The sequence below is a fragment of the Lissotriton vulgaris genome, chromosome 6, assembly GCF_964263255.1.
Source record: "Lissotriton vulgaris chromosome 6, aLisVul1.2, whole genome shotgun sequence".
Classification (NCBI taxonomy): Eukaryota; Metazoa; Chordata; class Amphibia; order Caudata; family Salamandridae; genus Lissotriton; species Lissotriton vulgaris.
In genome coordinates this window covers 1,309,356,256-1,309,376,041 of record NC_141694.1, presented here as the reverse complement: position 1 = coordinate 1,309,376,041, position 19,786 = coordinate 1,309,356,256, and the positions used below count along the sequence as shown (strand labels likewise).

The 19,786-nt window shown below is 48.5% G+C and overlaps 1 protein-coding gene across 2 annotated transcripts in view; it reads right to left on the bottom strand.

The window, feature by feature from the left end:
• The window catches only part of HBS1L (HBS1 like translational GTPase), a 640,556-nt gene that overhangs the window by 197,730 nt on the left and 423,040 nt on the right, over positions 1–19,786 (bottom strand). The window lies entirely within an intron of this gene.

Sequence of the window (19,786 nt, the reverse complement as noted above, 5' to 3'; positions counted from 1 at the left end):
CATTAGAGGGATAGAAAGGCCCAAATGGCTGTATGACAAATTAGCATCGAGAGAAATTTTGTCTGACAAATATCGCATCCCTAATATTATTTTCAATAACATTTTCCTATTGGATTTAGATTTTCTTTTACTAACTCCAAAGCGACATAGTTTTGTAGATGATATTTAGGTCAGAAAATTCTCTGACAACGAGGATTATGATCCGGTACAGCACCCCTGAAGGGCTGAAACCTGTTCATTGCACTAACAAAACATTATGATTTGCATTCCACCTTTTGAGTATGAGCTTTTCAACTCAAGAAACCTCTTTACTGACGTAGAAGTCCTTGTTTGTGTACAATATTAGCAGAATGTTTAGATTAGTACAATAAAATGTGCCCCGCTATAATATACTCAAGTACCCAGAGGTTGATCTTTTGAAGTTCTTTACCTGGATATAAAGTTAAATTAAAACCAATACATGTATTATTAAAATTAATAAAAGGATTAACAAAAACAAACTGAAGTGTTATCAGAGGACAAAATATGATAACAAACGTAATCGTACTCCCTGTATTAACACCAGAAGCGTTAAAGGCCGCGTTCCCATTGTGGAATAACCCCATGAGCTGCAGATGTCTGTGCAAGCATTCGGCCTACTCCCCAGTTTTTCTGACTTAAAGAGGGTACAACTGCGCTGTCCTTGTACTGCTTCATGACGGGTTGTTAAGATGCCTCGCAAAGCGTACAGTTGAGGACCCACCAAACAAAAATACACAAAGAAACCTAGTAGCGAAGCCCTATTCGGTTGAATCAATACATAGCTCTAAAATGATTTAATTTCATTAGGGGTGTCGTATCACGATCCAGGCTCGGACAGAAGAGGAGAGTGAGGGAAAGGGAACAAAGACCAAATTACTGGCTCTGCAAATGCTTGTTTAAAATTTGTTTCACTGGTGCATCGTGCTTTAGGACTTGAATTTGATACAAATGGGTAAGGGAAGCCAGTAAAGTTGTCTTGATGTTGATGGTGCTGTCAAATTTCCACTTAAGTGAAATGAAGGATGCGACTGCATCCATGAGGGTTTTTAGTGGAGCCAGGCTTGTGTTTGGCAGATTAGGGAGTACAACAGTTTCCCATCAATGGGCAGAATAATGACGGGACAGTCTGGGATTTTTAAGGGAGCTGGTCAGGGGATGAGGGATTCAGTTAGGATCTTATCAGAGAGCTGGGTCTGAATGTGGGACTGGAGTGTGACAATGTCGATATACACAACCTTCATTTTAGTTTAAAGAGGATAAGGTAAATGGTAGGCATTCTTAAGACCCAACCATGGTCATGGAATGTGGAAGCACAGTGCAAAGCAAACTCCATACAAGTATGGCAAAAACAATAGCACAAGTTTGTTGTCCTTTTTAAAGAACGCTTAGATTATCTTGAGAATATTACGCTTCTGTGTTGTCTACCTTGTACAGTGATCCTTTGTACATTGTAAAGCCACTGATATGTTTAATGTGGTACAGTAACTTCTTCCTACCCAACAGCTAATCCCCAATCCAATTAAACAGTCCTCTAACACAGTTCCACAGTCCTACCTACATTGCTCTAACACTCATCTCTCCGATACGCTAGCTATCTCTCAGATAAAATAGAATGACTGCTACTGTGGGGTTTCTGCTATTCTCTTTGCTACCCTGGCCCCAATACTGAGGAAACATCTTATGCTCTTTGAGACTGTCATCATGGAATTCAGTTGTAACTTACTGTCCTGACTAGCTACAATGCCACTTCAGGGTAGACCTCACAGGGCCATTACAGTTGTAACCTGCCTGTTTAGTTGTTCGAATTCATCTTCTGGGGAAACCTACAAGGACCACGAAAGTGGTGGCTGGCCTGTCTCTTTGATGCTGTCATTGCGTTTCTGGACAGAAATAACAGGAACAATCAAATGTCAGACAGCCTTTCCCAGTGTTGCTATAACTCTGTGTCTAGGTAGACATAACGTTCACTATAGTGGTAGACCACCGCTCCCTTTGTTGCTGCAACTCTGCTTCTGGGTGCACCGCCATGCCACTCAGACCAACCCTGCACACTCACTTAGGCCACTAAATATAAATGCTCCCTCAATCCTTGTTCCAATACCTCCTGGGCACACAGTGCATCAATTACCAGCAACAGCTCCATATCTAAAGCCAATCCACCGCTGGCTACACTCATTCAGTAAGATACCCTTTAGACTCCATAATAAGAGATCACCGCAGTGAGTGGGAAACTGAGCGTCATGGACATCAACGTTGTGAACCTGAACATGGAAGTCAAGTCCGAGAGATAAGGCATAGATTTACTCCATAAGAGGACGGATATCACAGAGAAGGCTAGAGGGGTTGGAGGAATGCATGAATGGCACAAATGATTGGGGAACCCTAAATATGGCATCTAGGGCAAAAGGTTAGAATAGGAGGAAAAAACATGAAATTCCAGAGAAGACTGAAAAGGATGGTATGAGGTGTTACATAGCAGATGTGCTTTCTTTGTTGTTAAACATAGTTTCATTCCCCCACTGGAGCTACAGACCCCAGTATCGGACTTAAAGGCCCGAATAGTACCACACTGCTCTGACCTGCTTATTTCATATGCCAAGACGAGGCCCGGCGGGTCAAGAAGTCTGCTCTCAGAAGAGGGACTCCTTTAAGCTGAAGAGTCACAGAACACAAATTTGAGCTTATTTCTCCTTTGAAATAAATAGGGAGAGGAATGTTTTCCAGGTGGCGTGAGGGAATCAACACCAATGGGACATTAATTATGGAATCAGCCACAGTAAGGACAACCGCTGACAGGAAGACCAAGGACTTTCTTGAACCAGAGAACCATGAGAAAGCCCTAGAAAGCATGGACTCCACTGACATGGACATCTTCAGCTGGCCTGACTGGTCACCAACGATCGATCAAATTACATTCCCTGAGAAAGGTAGACAATCACACCAGGCACATCGTTCTCTGGTCAAGTAGCCAAACTATGGAACTCTTTACTTCCCCACCATAAGATCCACAGATAACCACCATGACCACTGTATCTTCAGAAAACTACTTGAGGTGGCTCTTCCCCATATAACCACCATACGCAAACAGAAATATACAGAATATACCTCTGTATCTAAATATGTATTTGTACTATAGATATGTACTGGTGTATTGCTTTGTATAAACATGTAGAATTGTGTAAAAAAATAAATAGATATTCATTAGATTTACTTAATAAATGTACATATTACTGATGGTTACATTATTCTGTTTTTAACATGAAGCCTCTGAAGTGTTGCTACTGCCTGCCGCTTGCAACTTTGTTAACGCAGGAGCCTTTTGAAGGTTCTACCTCCAGTTGCTTAAATACTTTGTTACCGGACCACATTGCCCACACTGCCAACGCAAGGAAAGAGCGCTCGGAGGCGCTTAAAACGCAGCCAGGGCTCCCGCAGCGCAGGTGTGCCTAGGCCAAGGGCGGGCCCGTCTGCACCCGTCCGAGGCTGGTCTGGACTACTACCTTGGCTCCTGGTTCTTTTTGTGAGCTGCATCCATATCCTGTAGCTGCCTATACTTGTGAAACTTCCAGCGTCGGAGGAGGTAGCATTGATTTTTGTTACTGTTTGGTCTTGGCCCCTGGTTGCACTGATTCTTGTAACGAGAAAGACTGTGGTGCATGTGGTTGGATTAATCGTCCTGTGCCACGGAGCCTCTCGACCCTAAGGCTGGCCATTTGTCATCTCTAATTGGGACCGCAGTATTCATCGTAATTGCCTTCTAGTCTGCCTTCTAGTCTGCTGTTAGGCTCATCATCCACTGCAAGGGCATCATCCACTGCAAGGGCAAAGACTGGTACCCTCACCTCAGTATCTACTCTGGATTCTTCCTTGCAGCAGGCTGCAGCAGTAATAGACAAGGGGATTGAGTTGATTAATAGACGTCTCTCCAGGTCACAAACTAGTATCTCTTATCCCCCACTTGATGTCACTCACGTGTCCTTGGCGGAGGTTGACAACGAATCTCTGAGCTTACCTATATGCTCTGGGTTTGATAATAGCTTACAGGTTGGTGCTTAGGTCTTCTAGTTTGTTAACAGCCCCTCCTAAGACTAATGCCAAGGCCCCTTTCTCATGTTATTACAATCAGTAATAAGGGGGTAGTGAATTTCACCCACCACAAGGGAATGCTGGTAACTTAACCATTAACTCAATGGAAACACCGTTAATTGCCAGAAGCAAGATCGTACACCTGCCCGCTAAGGGAAATTCACGGCTTGGTGCAGGCACTAAAAGAAAATCACAAGCCATTGGCGGTAAAGCGAAGAAATCTAAACCCAACCTGGTTACCAAGCCTACGGCACCTGTTCCAGTAGCCCCAACCATGGAACCACGGGTGGCTCTGGAATCTTTCCAGGCAGCAATGATTAGCCTGTTGGACTTAAAATTGGGACCGATGCTTGAGAGGTTGACTCAGGTTAAGAAAAGCTTAGCAGCGTGTAACCATATTGAACCACCTTTTCTAACAGGATGGCTCAAGGACAGCCCGGGACTGAGCACTGCAATGGACTTTCTTTTGTTGACAAATTTGTCTAACAACAACCCGGAACAGTCACAAACCCAACCACAGAAGCAGTCTTCAGTAAGGGGGCCTGTAACAACGAGCAAAGGCCCATGCAAGAGTAGGGATATGCCTGCACAGGCGCGGGTCCAGGTTGAAAGTCAACCCTCAGGTGGTCAGATGCAGGGGAGTAAAGAGTTTCAGTCACAGTGCCCACCAATTATTCATTTACCGCCTGAATCTACGCCTTATGTAGTGATTTAGGGGAATGTTCCAGTTAAAGAACAAAGTACTCCACTGGCTATCAAATAACACCACCGTGGGCTCATGGGTGGCAAAAAATATAATGATGGTGCGTCGAGTTAGATGGATAGGTAGCTCTCGTAAAGTTTGCATGGATGATTGTGTTATTGTACATTTTAGTAGACCACATCTCGCCGAAAGGATCTTGTTCAGGGACCCTTATTACAACCTCCTAGCTCCAGGTCTTCTGTTGGGGCTTTACCTTTAGAGTTTTTTTTACAAACCGGATACATCATGGGATACCCTTGGGAACACAAACATGGACGCCCCCTTAGATGACTGGTTACAAAGATTCCCTCCAGCATATGCAAAACATGCAGCACACTCATTACACCACCTAGGTCGACCGTATATCGCCCTTTCCCCTCAAACTATTTAATAGATTTTTTTCATTAGCCATGTTGGAGGAGTGTGATTAACTTACAAGCCCCTCATTGTCTGCCGCAGAGTCAGAGCCAAACAGGAGGATTCCCCAGTGCAAAGAAATGGGATACCCCGCTTATTTGATAACGTTTTATCGTGGAATATCACAGGCTTGGCCAATAGGTTTCAGGATCCTATCTGGTTGCAATTTGTGAACCAATTCAGGTTGATCGGTTTACAAGAAACGTGGTTGGCGAATTGCCGACTATTCCTGGAGGGATACAAGGCTTTTTTTGTTCCAGCCTCTCCGTCGGTAGGTGGCAGAGCCAAGGGTGGTCTGGTCATCTATTTAGCTCTGGCTGTAGATTGCCAGATCCATGTTTTGTCGCCATCAAGCCCAGGTCTACAGGCTCTGGTATTAAAACGAGGGGAAACTAGTTTAGGTCTTATGAATTTTTATAATTCAGTAGCATGCCCCCTAGGTGTTTGTAACATTACATTGTTGGGTTCATATATAAGGCAGTCCTGTAGTTATATTTCACATAATCTTATGGTCCTGGGTGATTTTAATATCCACCCAAGTGGTGACCCCAGGACCACAAGTATTGCTAACTTAGGCTGCCCTCAGATGAGGAGGTTCCATTTTGAACATCTTACTCAGGGAGAAATATTGAACAAAATTTATTGAATTAATTCGACTTGATGTCACTAATGTCCTTATCTGTCCCGCACAGTAAATCTCTTGTCCCCTCTTTTAAAGGGTGAGGCAGTGTTTTTTTTTTTTTCAAAACCAAGTTTATTGAGCATAGGAGTATCAAGAATGTGGCATCTCCACACACCAAGATCACCACAACAGTATCAATGTAACGATGACATAGACAGTAAAGGATGAAGCAAAAGCCAAATAAGCTCAGTTTTTGAAATGCCCCAGCAGCCTACTCTACCCCCCAACTACACCCCCCCGTGCCCAACACTCCCCCCCACCACACGTGTACAAAGAGAGCAACAAAAAAGGAAATGCACAAAAATTAAGCAGGTATAGCGCAACCAGGGCTTTGCCGCTTCAGGCCAGAAGTGTCACTGTGATCAAATGTCCTCCTCCTGCTCCGCCGGGGGGTCCAAGGACAGGCCACGGTAGTCGGCCCACCGCTTCCAGATCTTGAAATCTTTGCGCGGGCAGCCCCGCGCCTCAAAAACCGGCTTCTCCAGGCCCATGAAATAATCTAGCCCAGCCTTCCATGCAGACAGGGGGGGGGCCCTCACAGATTTCCATGCCCGAGCCAGGTCTTGTTTGGCCACAACCAGCCCCAGGAGCAACAGGTGACGCTTATATATGTTGCCCCCAACCCCTTTCATAATATGCAGCAGGCCCAGCCGGTGGGTACGAGGAAGATCCCAGCCCAGGACCTCAGCCAGGCAACTCCACACGCCCCTCCAGAATCCAGTCAGGCGACCACACCGTATGCACCAGGGAGCCAGGCACTTCCCCACAGCGCAGGCACTCCGGTGACGCAATCAAGCCAGCCTTCCACAGACGCTCACGCGTATAATAAGCACGGTGTAAGTATTTGAATTGGATCAGGCGGAGCCGAACCGCAACGGCAGTGCCGCGCGGGGATTCCAGCGCCTCCCTCCAATCATCCTCATCAAGGGCGCCCACGTCTACCTCCCATGCCTCCCGAAGGGAGCGGAGAGTGGAGGAGCAGTGGATAACAAGTGTCTGATAAATCCTAGAGACTTTCTTGTCTCCCAAGTCTCCCATAAACACTTTTGCCTTAATCGGGCCGAACTCCGGCAGGGAGTCGAGGCCTGCCACGCTCGGGGCGAGGGCATGCCGCAGCTGGAGGTAGCGGAAGAACTGGGACTGAGGCATCTGGAACTCCGCGCGGAGTTCCTCGAAGGACTTGAGGGTGGTGCCGGACATGACCTGGCCCAGTTGTGTAACTCCAATAGCCTCCCAGCCCTCAAACCCGGCCAGGGCCGCCAGTTCCGGAAGCAGGCCATTGTGCCACAGCGGCGTTTCAGCTGTTAATTTGCCCCACCAACCCATGCGGCGCAGGGATTGCCGCCACACCGCAAATACCACTTTAGTGACCGACGGCAATCCACGGCGTATGCGAGTCGAATAGAGAATAGTGTGAAGCGTGCGCTCACCCATGAGCAGTCGCTCCAGGGCATAGGCCGGATCACCCCTGTCTCCACACCACCATTCATTGAGGACAAGTAGGTGAGACGCTTGGTAATAGGAGAGGAGGTCTGAGGTGGCCAAGCCACCACAGTATGTAGATAGAAAGCACGTCTTCAAGGCCACCCTGGCTGCACCACCATCCCACAGGAAGCGGCCCAGCACAAAGTTAACCTGGCGGAACCACTCCATGCCAATGGGGTGTGGGAAGTTTTGGAGTTGGTATAGAAGCCTCGGCAGTGCCACCATCTTAAAGATGGCCGACCTCCCAAAGATTGTGAGTGGCATTCTGGACCAAGTTTTAACATCCGTCTGGACCCGTTCCCACACCGGCAAGACACTACGTGCCCAGGCCACGGCCCGCGAGTCCGAGAGAAAGACACCCAGATATTTTAAGCCATCTGTCGCCACACGCAATTCGGCGGCCCATGGGTCAGCAACCACTCCGCCACCCAAAATCCATAGGGTCGATTTGTTCAGATTAAGGTGGAGCCCTGAGACCTCGCCAAACCCCTGCATGATCTCCAGAACCCGGGGACCCGAGCGCCGCAGATCAGTAAGGAATAGAAGGACGTCATCTGCATACAGTGCAATCCTATCCGCCAGGTCACCGTTCCAGACAAAGCCACGTAGTTGGGCATCCGTTCGTATCCGCGACGCCAGGGGCTCCATGGCGAGGGCAAATAGGTAGGGAGACAGCGGGCAACCCTGTCGAGTACCACGACCGATGCGGAAGCGCCCAGAGACAGCGCCGGCCACGCGGACCGAAGCCGTAACACCAGTGTAGAGGAGACGAATATATGACAGGAAGACAGGCCCCAGATTAAGGCGGGCTAACAAGGTGAACAGATATGCCCAACTCACCGAATCGATTGCGCGGTCCATGTCCGCAAGAAGGAGTGCTGCCTGTTCATCCCTAACACCCATAGCGTCAACCGCCGCCTGCGCCCGTCTGATATTATGCCGGGTGGCCCTGTGCGGCATGAATCCGGCCTGGTCAGGGTGGACCAGGTCAGCAATGTGAGGCAAAAGGCGGTTCGCTAGGGCCTTCGCCAAGATCTTGGCCTCAATGTTGAGAAGGGAAATCGGCCTGTAAGAGTCGTGCCGGTCCGGCGCCCTGTCCGGCTTCAAAAATACCACTATTTCGGCATGACGCCAGTCTGGTGGCAACTCGCCCCGAGCCCGTGCCGCCTCCAGGGCGCTGCGAAAGTGAGGTCCCAGCTGGACGTGGAACTTTTTGTAAAATTCACTAGGAAAACCGCTCGGGCCGGGCGCCTTGCCAGTGTTTAATTGACCAAGGGCCTCCCCGAGCTCCTCAGACGTAAGCGGGGCCTCCAAGGCGGTTCTGGTCTCGTCAGGGACTGCCTGCGGGAGCAGGTCGTCCAGGTAAGAGGCAATCTCGTCCACCATCAGAGAATCACAAGGAGCGTATTGCGCCTCGTAATAACGGGCAAAGCTAGCCGCCAGCAAATCTGGGTCGGTCACGACCGAGCCGTCGTCCGCCGTGAGACCAGGCAGCACTAGGGGTTGGAAAGTCGCCTGGCACAGCCTATGTAGCATGGTGTAGGACTTGTCGCCCCACTGGTATACCCTGCTGCATGTGGCGAGCCACGCCTGTCGGGCCTCCTCGTACAGGACTGAGGCATACATCTGTTGGGCCTGTAGGAGCTGCCTCACGACACCCTCGTCACCCCCGAGCCGACCACGCTGTTCCAGCTCCTCAACGCGGGCCGCGGCGGTCACAATGGCCTCCCGATGTTTTCGCCGAGCTGCCACACACCAAGCTATATCAACGCCCCGGAGCGTAGGCTTCAGCGCCTCCCACACAACCAGAGCGTCGACATCCCCCACCAAATTCTCGCGCCAGAAGTGGTCAATCGCCTCGCGTAAATGGTTCACATACACCGGCCGCTGCAGCTGCCAGGTGGACATACGCCAGCGAAAAGGTTGTCGTTTAGAGGGGAGGGTCACGGTAGCCAGGACAGGGGAATGATCCGAGAGGCCTCTGGGGAGTATCGCGGCATCCCTGACGCGACTCAGGCAGGCACCCGGCACAAACAATCTAGTCGTGAGAAGGACCCATGCACCGCTGACACATACGTGAATGCACGCTCCGCAGGGTGAAAATGCTGCCATACATCAATCCAGCCCAGACCCCTCACAGTCGCACACAATCTGGTAGGAGCAGCCGCGGGGGGGGGGGGGGGGTCAGACACAACAGGAGCTCGTCTCAGGCGATCCAGGCCCACATCCATAACCTCATTCCAATCGCCCCCACCATGGTCAGAACCTCCGGAATCTCGTCCCACAGCGCGAACAGCCGCTCGGACAAGGCCCACTGCAGGGGGGGAGGGGCGTACACGCTACCAAAAACCACTGGCTCGGAACCCAGCAGGCCCTTGATAAAGACATACCGGCCCTGAGGATCAATCCATTGTTTCTCATGAACATAAGCCACCCTACGGTGTACCAGTATGGCCACCCCCCGCGACCCCCTTGTGAAGCCCGCATGATACACCTGCTGATATCCAAACCTCTGGAGGCTAAGGGCCTTGGAACCCAGCATGTGAGTCTCCTGGAGCAGGAGCACATCCACCATCTCCCTCTTCCCCCATCGCAGCACAGCCCCACGCTTGATTTTATCCAGGATACCTCTCACATTCCATGTCACAACCCGCAGGGTCCTTTGAGGAGACATAGTCACAGTATCAGCCATTATCATCACAAAGTCCAGAATCCGGCCCTCCGTCCCACGCTGGCGCAACCCGCAAATCAACAGAAATCAAAGCCTCAGACACGTGTGTTCCCACCCCCCCCAGCCCATACACTCAGCTACCCCCCCCAACCCAGAACCCCCCCAACATTTGCAACACAAGAGCCTCTCCCCACACCCCACACCCACCACCCCAATACCTCAGAGAACCTTGAAGTATCTGTCGCGGCATGGAGAGACCCGGGTCCAAAACAGAGGACCCAGGGCCCGCCATACCAATGGATCCCAACAACCCAACCATGACACACACACCATCCCCCCAACAACACTCACATCCGTGAGGGTCTGAGGCCCACAAACGGTACCCCCCGAGCCCCACTGTGTCCCCATGAAAAGCAACTGGAGTCCTCACATGGGAACCAACCGGCATACAAAAGACAGAATAGAACAGTCTCACCAGCCAAAGTAGGGCAATTCAATGTTCAGCAAAAAGAGTCTAGTCCCAGCAATGATCAGCTGCCCGCATCGGAGTGCTCCGAGTCCCTGGCACCACCCGACTGCGATGCGCTGGCGGAGGCCGACCTCTTCTTAGAGCGAGACCTCCGATGGCGGCCCTTCCTGTTCGGGCGATTCGTCCGCTCCGGCGACGATCCCTGGGACCTGCCCGGGTCCAGTCCCGGCTGGGGGTGCGGCCTCAGTCGCACCGCTTCATCGGTCCAGCGGAACACTTCCTCCGGGGAATCAAAGAAATGGGTCCGGGACTGATACACCACCCGCAGGCGGGCTGGATACAGGAGGGAGTATTGGAGCTTGAGGCCCCTCAGCTTAGCCTTAGCGTCCATGAAGGATTGTCTCTGCTGCTGCACCATCTTCGTGTAGTCCGGGAAAATCATGATGGTATGATTCTCGAAGGCAAGCGAGCCCTTGTTCCTCGCCTCCCGCAGGATAACATCCCGGTCATGGTAATTTAGCAGCCGGGCGATGACTGGCCGTGGGCGCTCACCCTCCGGCGGCCGCTGGGTCAGAGCCCTGTGGGCCCTCTCAATCACGAAGCACGTGGACAGTGCCCCTTCGGGGAGCCAGCTCTCTAGCCACTGGGTCAAGAACCGCTCCATGTCATTCTTCTCGCACCGCTCCGGAAAACCGATGAAGAGGAGGTTGTTTCTCCGTGCGCGCCCTTCGGCATCCTCCACGCGGGCCGCCAGTGTCTTTTGAACTCCCTCCACCTCCGCCAGTCGTTTCTTTAGGGCGCCAATGTCAGTCTCGGTCACTGTGATGCGGGACTCAGCCCCGGTGATCCGCTCCACCGCGTTACGGAGGTCCTGGCGCAGGAGCGTGACATCCGCCCGACCGCCCCAATTTTGGCATCAAGCATGTCCCGGGACTGGGTGATGGCCGCCAGTATAGCTGCATTGTCCGGTCCAGGGCCACCGCTGCCACCGGCCGCCCCAGAGCCGCCACTCGGTCCGGTGAATTTGTCGATGGGGCCATGTTTAGGCGGGCCACCTCCTCTATCCCTGGTCATGGCACCCGCCGGGCAGGGCGGACACCACCCCGGAACCGTCGGGCACTGTCACAAGTCGTGGATGGAACGGCAGCAATGAAGTCTCAAAGGAGAAGGCGGGCCAGTCGACACAGATCCGGTGTCGCGAAAATCGAGGTCCCGGCTTCACCCAGATGGGACAGGCCTCACCCACACTCGTCGCCACGAGCGGTCGTCCAAAAGTTCAGAAATAAGCCGCGGCTCCGTGATCCGCAGGCAGCCGCAGCCCAGAGCGGTGTAGCGGATGCCACCACCGTCCGCCAGTCCGTCACCGGCCGCCTCGGAGCTCAAGGACCCCAGTCTCCAGCCGGTCACGAGGCCCCGCAGTGTCGTCGCCTCTCTCCGGTCACACAGGGGAAGAGTCGTCCTCCCGAGGAGTAGAAGCTAGTGGCGCCGTCCTGATCTCCAGGCGATCGTAGCTGTAAAGTTGAGCCAAAGGCGGCGCAGCGGATGCCACCCGCACCCGCCAGATCGCAACCGCCACCAGGCGTCGCGAAACTCGAGGACCCCGGTCTCTGGCCGGTCACCAGGCCGCACGTCGCCGTCGCCTCCCTCCGATCACAGGGGGGGAAGAAGTGCAGGATCGACACACCAAGGTAGACAGGAGACTTCGCCAGATCGATGCCAACCACTGGGTATCAACAGCGGGCTCGGGGGCCAGGATAAATGATCGAATTAAGTCCGGGCCGGCGGGAGCTCTAGAAGGCTGCGACCGCCATCTTCGCCCGCCAAGCCACGCCCCCAGGCAGTGTTTTTTTTTATAGATTATATTTTAGTTTCTTCTTCTTTACAGACTTTATTCTGTGGTTTCACTATTCTGGAAAGTCCCTACAGTGACCATAATCCGTTCGGTGTCCAATTGTGGGGTTCCCTACTACTTAGAAATAGTAGGATGGTAAACAAGGGTATGCCAAGACCAACAGACGGTAGACGGCGGCTTAAATGGTCCCAGATCTCTCCAGATGATTTTTATTGTGAAGTAAGACAATCCTGCGCCACAGAACTAGCGCGGTATATCTCGCCAGGTATCCCCCCGGGGAGGTCATCAGCGCTTTTAACATTATCTTCACTAAAGTCAGTGAACTCTTAAGTGCTCCGGTACGCAAATTAGTTACCTCAACCCCCAGATGGTTTGATTCATCATGTTCCCAGGCAGCGATGAAGCTGAGGGAAGCCCTGAATGTCAATCCAAGAAACCAATTCCTGGTTAGAGCCTGTCGCAAAGATCTAAACGGAAGGGTGTCCTGAAGGAAGAGGCTTGGAGGGAGTTGTTAACGCCGAGCACCCTTCGGAATAGCTCTAGGTTCTGAAGCATTGTTATGAGACCGCTTTTTGAGCACCAAGTAGGGGGTGAACCAGGATCGCACATCACTGAGGACGATAGGTGCTCCATTTTTAAACTATGTTTGAAAGCCCAACAGAGCAAATTTGTCAGACAGGTCGTGTTAAGGATGCCCCTCGTAGTGGCTTTTGAGTAGGGTGAGATTTAGGCTGGTATTGCCGGGTTTATCTGCAATAAAGCTCCAGGTCCAGATGGAATTCCCCCGGACCTTTTCAAGTCGGATCCACATTTTGGGCGCCGGAACTCACAGCTTTGTTTAATGCAGCGGCCAGGGACGGCTGCCCTGAGCCCTGGGCCACTTCAACTATTATGCCCGTTTTCAAGAAGGGTGAACGCAATGGCACTTTTTGCTATGGGCCGATCTCACTTCATGATTCGGTGGCTAAGGTTGTGGGCCACATATTATTAGAACGACTATCCACCTGGGCTGAGGAGCACGCAATCATTTCCGATGTCCAATTTGGATTCCACCCGGGTCGGTCAACCGTGGCCCAATGCCTTAACCTAACCATGTTACTTAGTAAATACATGGTTGCTCGCTCCAGAACTATCTACCTAGCCTTCATGGACTTATCCACATTTGATTGCGTAAACAGGGTCAAACTGTGGCAGTCTTGAGGGGCATGGGGGTAGAGAGCAATATTGTCAACTTCCTCGAGGGCCTTCACAGGGCAACCAAGGCCAATGTTAGAGTCTCTCAGGATCTTCGTGTCTACAGGGATTTTGACATACAGAGGGATGTAAGTCAAGGCTGTATTCTGGCTTCATTCTTGTTTTACCTCTATATTAACGATCTAGATAGAGCTTTATTAGCTACAGGGGTAGATTACTCGTATGTTGGGCGACGTGAGCTCCCCGTCCTACTATACAAAGACTTTGCAGTTCTCTTATCTAGGACTGCTACGGGTCTCCAGTCTTTGCTAGATGCCTTTTCAAACTTCATGTTGGATCGGGATTTATCAATTAACAACTCAAAATCCTATATAATGCAGGTGGGAACTCGCCCCAAAAAAGTTTTCAATTTAGAGTAGACCCTGCCAAAGTTCCCTGCACTGACGTTTTTCATACCTCTGGGTCCTATTGGATGATCAATTAAAATTGGGCCACTAACTGGGAACAAAAAGGGGGATTTGGTTAGGGTGAATGTGGCCATTTTGAACTTTGCTTCTAAACTAGGCAAGCAACCAATTGCAGCCATGCTGAAAGTTTACCAGGCAAAAACTGTAGCTTTAGCCTGCTACGGTAGTGAAATCTAGGGGCATACTGCCACAGACGCACTTCTGGTGGTCGAGAACACTTTTTTGGAGCGCTTGTTGGGTATTCCGAGTGGTCTGTTGAACATGGTGGTCCACGAGGAACTGGGGGTGCCCTATTTAAGTGACACCCTGGCACTTCACCCTCTGGTGTTTTGGCTAAACTGTTGAATAAATAAAGAATTAACTCTTAGACCTGTAATCTTAAAAGAGTGTATGTCCCTTGACAACACATCCCGAATACCGTGGCTTCAATACATTAAAAGTAGCTTTGAAGAGCTAGGGCGTGCTGATTTATTTTCCAATCCCAGATCTATCGTAAAAAAGGATGTGGTGATAATCAGGAAATCCTTCACTAGTTTAAGGAAAATTGAAAGGGATGAGCGAGAATTGAGGAAACCTAGTGCCCACAAATTTTAATGTTAATATCAACTCCATCTGTCGAGCCTTACCTCCTGGGGTCCTTATTTAGGAGCAGTTTTTATTGTCCAGGCTTTGCCTGGATCTTTTCCTCCTCCTGGTTGCTGCTCTGAAAGGGTGCAGTAGAGGTCAGTTGTTAGCACCCTGTGGCTGCGACGGAGAGTCTCCACAGGATTTGCTACATTTTATGTTCTTTTGTAACTTTTACGAGGTACCGCAGAGATATTTTTTAGTCCCAATTTTAAAGAAGATGAATTTTAACCAGGCTCGCCCAGCTCTCCTGTACCTCCAATTGTCTAAGGCTGATTGTATCTTTTTTATTATTGGCTTCTTGAAATCCACTGTGAGAACCAGGGCTTGTTTGGATAAATGGCTACCTGTTTGATGATCAATTGAGGAGATATCTGTTTACGAAGGTTAGGATACCTGTGTAGGGTTGTGCTAATTCAAGGGTTATACTGTTTGACACCAAATTGTGCATTCTATTGTAAGAGTTCACCATGAAAGAATGTGCAATGGATTTTTATTATATTTTATCTGGCCTGTAATATTATGGAATCATGTTTTTAATGTAATTTGGATGTTTTGAAACTTTTATTGCTTCCTCTATGAGAAACCAAATAAAGTTTATTTGATTTGACTGCATAAATAAGTACATCGTTATTCATAACTTCTCATCTGCAATTGCTTCACTATTGAATTACAAATTATATATATATATATATAAAATTAATTTAAAGTACAACAACACTTGAAAGCTGGAGCTTAATTAATACCTCTCTAAACTACATAAACTACCTCCCTTTATGCTTCTGTATATCTTCCATGTATTTATGGATCTATATATCTATTACTTCTAATTTAGCTTATCCAATGTGCTACCCTATTTCTCACCCTATACCTCTATCTATATATCCTCTACCTCCACTCTCTCATTCATCCCAAACCCCATACCACGACCCCAAAAATAACCCTTTCTAGACTCTTCCCTACTCTACCCCTCCTTGCATCATCTCATACCTCTTTTACTATTCCGTTCCCCCAAAACAAGCCTTTCTAAACCCTTCCCTCCGACTCTTCCCCCTCCACCTCCCTTTTACTCGTCCCAAACCTCCTCCTACTACTATGAGTTCCAAAAAATCCCAAACCAATATTTCGAAATCCTTCCCTCTTTTATCCCTCACTACCCTTCTCAATCCAAATAACTGACTAACATATCCACCACTCAAATGACTTTCATATTTCACTGTACTAATTCAACACTAATACTTTATGGGTTCCGGAGTAGCGTGCTACTCGACGAAAAAGTGCTTCAACACCCCAAAAGGGGTAGCAAGTGCTACTTAAATACAAACCTTTTCCAGTCTTCTATCCCTCCACTATCCTTCTCGATCCAAATAACTGACTAACATATCCACCATTCAAATTACTTTCATATTTCACCATACTAATTCACCACTAAACCTTTATGGGTTCCCGAGGAGCGTGCTACTCACTGAAAAAGTGCTTTGACACCTCGTCAGGGGTAGTAAGTGCTATATAAATTCATTTACAATAAACGAGTGACAAACATACCTAAACAGGTACAGTCTGACTAAGAGCGACCCAACTAGGCAGTGAAGGCACTGGCTACTGATAGAGCCAAATCTGGATAACAACTGAAACAAGGCCCTGGAGAACACTGTGACAACAAATGAGGTTATGATTGAAAGGCCTTTATCAGTACAAGTCAGGGTTGTTCGGCGGCCCTGAACGGTGGACACCGGACAGGCAGTTCTAGAGTAAAGCTCCGTCCCCTTTTACCCTGGCACATCACCAGGTGACCAGCTTGCACCTGCCACATTCACAACATGAAGTTATCCCTCTCTGGCTCTCTCTTCCATTTCTCATTCCTGGTTTCCATCAATCCAGACAGCAACGGAATCGTCAACACGTTAAACAAATCAGGCTTATAAACTAAGGGGTAGATCACTTTGCCAACACAACTAAAACATTAGAGCTCTCCCTGTTAAACAAAAGTAGTTCAAAAACATAACATTGAACAATAAAATGACACAAACAAGTGGCAGTTCCATAAGACATACCATGTCAATTTCACTTCCAAAAATGCGACATTTGTTGTGCTGCCAACAAAAAAAATACCAAAACAAAATAGCTGCATCTTAAGGCACATCACGTCACTTTTGTTCTTGGATATTGTTTCCAGCATTACAGATCTCAAAGGACACAGATCTACATTCAGATCACATTACGTGGTTCCTTGGTTTCCACACATCTTCTTGTTTAGCTTGGCTGGTAGCCCCCCTAGTTCCTCTTTCAAAATGGATTGTAAATTACACCCAAAATTTGCAGAGTCTGATCTACCATGCAATACTAATGATTGGCCTGTTAGCAATAACATCTATGGCTTCACCTTTTGTCTTTAGCCCTGTCCAACATGCAGTACCCCTGATCCTGGATACGCTGCCTATGTACTTAGATGAAACCTTTCAGACTTTCCATTGCACTAAAAGTCACATACAAAACGAGAAATAATCTGTTGTGAGGACTATATATCTGTATTGTCATGATACATACTCTACACAACATTACTTTCAAGGTCCGGGGTGTGGTTGCGAGAGTTTGAGTGTAGTCCTTCGCAGTGCAATCACAAATTAGTAGATTTTGGCTTATTGGTTTGGAAGTGAAGCAATGTGCCTGTTGCGTTGTTGTGGCTGGCCTTGATATGGGAGGATGCCTTAACCTGCAGAGGGAAGGGCCAGGTTGTGGGAACGATTTTCATAGTTCATGTTGAGGTCGATACATACACTGTCCAGGGATGTCTTACCTGCGCTTGAAGGAGCTGCAAGTGCCAATGAGTTCAGTTATTGTGGGCGCCCAATGTCTAATTAGCTATGGTGGTAAATTCAAAATAATAACCTGGAATGTCAGGTTACTGAGTAATTATACCAAGTGGTACACTATTAATGCATACTTACGGCGCTATGGATTGGGCATCGCAATACAAAAAGAAACACATATGGTTAGTGATAGTATTGATGAAGACCGCAAAAAATGGAGGGGAAAATTAGATGTTATGTCCTACTCCCGCTGTGCTAGAGGGGTGCTCATCTGGATAGCACCAAGTGTCCCATTTAGACTAAAGAATGTTGTAACAGGTCTGGAAGGTAGACACTTGTTAGTGCTGGGCATTTTGGAAGCGAATGACGTTTGCACGGTTAGCTTTGATGGCACTAACATTGATTATGGAGATTTTTTTTTTTCTTTAAAGAAAGGTCCGGAGGGTCATGACCGCTTACATACATTTATAAATCACATGAGCTGGGGATTTAAACTGTACTCTTAATATGGTGATAGTGTGATTCATCTAGGGAAAGGCACCAATACAATTGTTAGGTGTGTGACTATTGCTGCAGCCCACAGATTAAACTTACTCCTGTTGCACGCCTTCGACGGAAAAAAAAAAAAAGACTTGATTACATATTGGTGCAGAGCCACCAAAGTTCAAAGATGGGGGGAGTGCGGGATGGGGCAAAGGTGTAGCCTTTTTGTTGAGACACTGGTCAGGGTACTCTCCACTGCTGACCACTTGAAATTGTAGAAGGGCTCTCCCAAGAATTCCCTAATTGCAACCGCAGGTGGAGGCTTAGACAATATTATATTTTCAATGTCTGAGGGATAGGTTTCTCCAATAATCCACTCTACTGAAGGTGAGGCTAAGAAGGTGGTCCTCTGAGGGGAATGTATGGCTAAAACTTATATCAAAATGCAACTTACGGAAAATGTTTCTTCCTACTTAAGCATCTGTTTGTTGCATATAGTCCTGTAGATTCACATGCTGTGCATACCTCATGCCATCTAGTTTGGGGCTCGGATGTGTGCAAGTTGGTTTTCTTTAAATGAGGCTTTTCGAGTCACGAGGTATAGTGACTCCACCTACTGATGGTAATGCGTATGTGGTTCGGCTACACGGCTACATTTTTTTTTTTCCACAAGAAGGGGGAGCATGTCGATGGAGCATAAAGATAGACAAAGATGACCATGTTAAGGAAAGATTAAGGATGAAAATTGAAAAGCAAAAAAAGTCTGCAACACCTAAAGGCGTCCGGGGAGGAGGGTGGGCACATGAGAATCTGCAGCACTACATGCCACGAACAGATGCTTACAGTGTAAGTAACCCTTTCAGCTGTTGGCATGTGCCGCTGTAGATACATATGCTGTGCAAAACTGTAATGAAGTCCTCCCAGGAACAGTGACTAGCCTGAGAATTTTGCAGAAGATTGGAAAGGTGTGCGAAGGATGGCCGGACCAATGTTAGTTTGTTGGAGAGCTAAAACATCCACACACTATTGCTTTGCAAATGTGCGAGTGATACACCACTTAGCTGCCTTGCAGATGTAGACTAAAAGAATATTTCCCAGGAAAGCCATAGAAGTTCCTTTTTTTGCAGGTAGAATGGGGTATGGGAGGGACATGCAAAGAAAGTTTGGCTTTAGCATAACCTGTATGAATGCACCCAACCAGCCAGCATGCTATATTTGCTCTAGAGAGAGCATGCCCTGTGCTTTGTTTGGAAAAAGAGACAAAATGTTTTTGCATATTACGGAAGGGTTTTGTCTTGTCAAGTTAATACATAAGCACGTTTTTCCATCAAATGTGTGAAGAGCACATTCTGCTACGGATACTAGATGTTGGAAGAACACTGGGAGTTCTATGGTCAGATTAAGGTTTAAGCTAGAGACCACCTTAGGTAAGGAATTTGGGGTTTGTCATGAGGACTACTCTAGTGTGGTGTACTAAAATGTTCTTCCAGGGTAAAAACATGTATCTCACTAACACGCCTGATAGAAGTGATGGCTCAGGTAAAGCCACCTTCAAGGAAGGAAAATAAGGGACAAGAGTGTAGTGGTTTAAAAGGAGGGCCCAGTAGTCTAGTGAGAACAATGTGGAAGTACCACACAGAAGTGGTAGCACCTGTGGTGGAATAATCAGGTTCAGCCCTTCCATGAAGGCTTTGATAACAGGCACCCTGAAAAGCAAAGTGTGTTCTTAGTTTTGGATATATAAACGACAGCAGTCAAGTGGAATCTGATAGATGTACAATAC